The 3,085-nt window shown below is 57.2% G+C and overlaps 1 long non-coding RNA gene across 1 annotated transcript; it reads right to left on the minus strand.

Annotated features, from left to right (window-relative positions):
* Positions 1-233: 233 nt before the first annotated feature.
* Positions 234-2,527, minus strand: LOC134146816 (uncharacterized). The gene is made up of 2 exons (XR_009959895.1): positions 2,328-2,527; positions 234-609 (listed from the first exon to the last, which is right to left on the minus strand). It is a non-coding gene; the product is annotated as an uncharacterized LOC134146816 (long non-coding RNA).
* Positions 2,528-3,085: the final 558 nt, after the last annotated feature.

Consider the following 3,085-nt stretch of genomic DNA (forward strand, 5'->3'; position numbering starts at 1 on the left):
AGGGCACGCTGCCCTCCAGGGCCGCCCCGGGGCAAAGGGCCACTAAAACCCACCCCGGGGCCACAAGTGGCCTCAGTGGGCTGGGGAATATTTCCTCAAGGAACTGGGCGCCGCTGGGGCCTCAGTGTCCGGGCGCTGAGAGCGAGCTGTTTCCGTGCTTTTCTTTATTTTCAGCTTCTTTCCTTTGGGAGAAACCCATAAAATGTAAGTAAAATGAAAACAGTGCTGCTGACTTCCTTTCAAAGTGATTTGAGATTCCCTGGTGAAACACACAGCTTATATCCACAAGGCACTATTCCCGCCTCGGCGAAGCCCCCCTCCCCGAAACTGCAAGCAGCCAGCCCAGTGGGCTGCCACCTCAGTACGTTTGGACACGAGACGAGAGGCTCTGGGTTGCTTTCCTGCAGGCAAATAGGTCTGACTTCTCTCTTGCTTTGGAAGAACTCAGGCAGTGCGAGACAAGGGGCTGGGATTTCACCAGCGCCGGGCGCAGCAGCGAGCGTCGCGGGTAAAGCGCAGCCGAGGCCGTTCCCACGCCGAGCCGTGCGTCAGCTCATCTGCCGCCGGAGCCGCGCCAGGACGAGCCAGGCAGCGCGACCAAAACCCAAGCTGTTAAGCGGGGAGAAATGATATCAGCAAAATGGCACTTCAAGCTTTGGAAGAGAAAATGCACTCGGCAGGAGGAAATAACAGAGAAGCAGTAGGGGATCTCCCTGCTGCGACTGGGGTCTGCAAGCAGCAGTCAAACAAACTTGGGGCAAGGACGGGCGTTACAAGCAGAGCTGCAGATGTTGGCAGAAGGTATCTTCAGTGGAGGCTTCGAACTCGGAGCTCGTCTTTCCCAAGCTTCTGATGGGCTCAGGCTGTCCAGGTGTCTCTAGCTCTCATCCAAGGGGCTGAGAGCAGCCGCAGCACCGCGCGGTGCGGAGGCAGGACCAGCGCCCGTCCTCAGGAGCCCGTGGTCAGAACAAGCAAAAGGTGCCAGAAAGGAATCAAAGCTCAGAAAAATGCAGTGAATTTAAAGCCAAGTGGGAATTTCCTATGAGAACAATTTGCCACACTCCTAAAAATTAAAAATTTTGCTTTGGGGCAATTTCAAGTTTGATGAAAAATTATGAGTTTCCCCGGGAGAAATGACAGGAGAACTGGAGACACTTATCTAGTCCAACCTCTGCCTTCAGAGACAAACCAGTGTTAATGGGCGCTGCTTGAGCAACCACGGGTCGAGCTGAGAAGCTCCATCCCGGTTCTTCTAAAGCTGTTTATTTCCCCCTCTCTGAAAATCCCTTCCCATGAAAAATATCTCATTTTGATGGGTTTCAGTGCATCAACTCAGGTCAAAAAAAATGCTTCAAAACCACAAACCTGAGTAAGGAATGGGATTTCTCCAGCTGGCAGCAGCCAACTCACAACAACAAAACCTGTGCTCTCTCCTGCCGTGCCCTGCCCAGCCTTGCCCCAGCATTACCAGTTTAGCTAGCTGCTGTCCCTGGCGCACATGGCCCAGCTCCATGAGGATAAACCATCGGCGCCTTCTTCCCACGCAGGGACGTGGTGGGGGTGAAACCCACGGCCGGTCCCGGCTCCCAGGGCTGTGGACCTGCCGCGCGCCGGTGGCTGGACTGCGGTTTCCTCCGAGCCTAGGAGTCAGGTGGATTATTTTTTCTCAAGGTTTTGTGCCCAGCAGAGATTAAAGCTCTGAAGAGGGCACCGGGGGGGATTCACACCTGCCTTGGCCACTGCATCGTGTCTTTTAGCTAAGGGAAGAAAACAGGGAAAAAGGAGCCCAAAGGGAAATGCATCGTCCTCCGCCGAGCCTCGACGTGCGGCGTCGCGGGCTGCGTTCACAGCGGCGTCTCCCCAGTATCAATTCACAACCTGCTTTTTCCAGTTTAGCACTAGTTTTCCCGAAGGAGTTTGGCTCCCGGCATGACCCCGTTATGGGACCTGGCTCTGCTCGGCTGCGGCACGGGGCCGCAGAGCTCCCGCGGGAGCGGAGCGGGCTGGGAGCTGCGCGGCCGACGTGCGCGGTGGGAGTAAGGCACCGGGGCAGCTCGGGCATGGAAACCTCAGAATAAATTTTCCTTGATTAGGGACATCTCTGAAAAACGGTAAAAGGCGGCCTGTGTGTTTTTTTCCCCAAAGAGAGGCAGCAGCCCTGGGCAGAGCGGCGTGTGTTGGGGTGACCTTTAGCAGTGCTGCCTGGTTTCCCTCCACGGGTCCCTCTCCTTTCACCCCCTGCCCAGCCAAACCTGCCCTCATCCACGCCAAAAATCCTCCCCCCAGCCCCGGCACAGAGCCGGGGGGCATCCGGGGCTTGGTCTTACCTTGCACGCAGGGCAGGGGGGAGCTGGCAGGAGGCTTCGGAGGGGTAACACTGCCGCAGTGGAGTTTGCCGTCCTTTTGTGTCACCCGATTTCTGTCATCTGCTGAGCTATCAGCTGCCGACGTCAAATCAGTGCTGCTAGTCCACTGCGCGGCCCTTATCTGCGCCTCCCAGGCCGGAAGGCGCTTCGGGATGATTATCGTTCCCCACTGCTCCTGAAATGAAATCAGCCCTCCCGGAGCGCTAAAAGGGAACCGAGAAATTGTTTGCCTGGATTTGCATGAAGAGCCTTGGAGACACAGTGAGAGGGGGTGACAGGCCCGGTGTCACCTTCTGCCAGTTAAGCGAGGGAAGCAAATTTTTTCCCTTTGCATTTTTGGTTCATTTTAGGGCCTCCCCTGCCACTTCCCGCCCTGAGCCCTGCACCTCCGCTCTCCCGGCGGCTGCCAGCCGCGATGCGGCTCTGCGGCGGAGCGGGGCCGGCACGGTCCCGTGCCCCTGCTTGCCCTCCGCTCGCCCCTTCCTCCGGGCGCGGGAGACGAGGCGGCCCCAGCGGGCAGCTCTGCCGCGGCCGCTCGGGCAGGCAGAAAGCCGGGGTGGGGAGAGGGGGGCGAGCTTTCAGGGTCTAAGAGAGGGGGCAAAAGCCAAGCTACAGCTGAAAAAAGGAACCATTAAAATCCTTGTGGTTCAGCACTGGCATGAAAGCAGCAAATGTAACGGAAAAAAATGTTTGTATAGTGAAGGAGGACTAGATAGCGA

Source organism: Rhea pennata, chromosome 14, assembly GCF_028389875.1.
Source record: "Rhea pennata isolate bPtePen1 chromosome 14, bPtePen1.pri, whole genome shotgun sequence".
Taxonomy (NCBI): domain Eukaryota; kingdom Metazoa; phylum Chordata; class Aves; order Rheiformes; family Rheidae; genus Rhea; species Rhea pennata.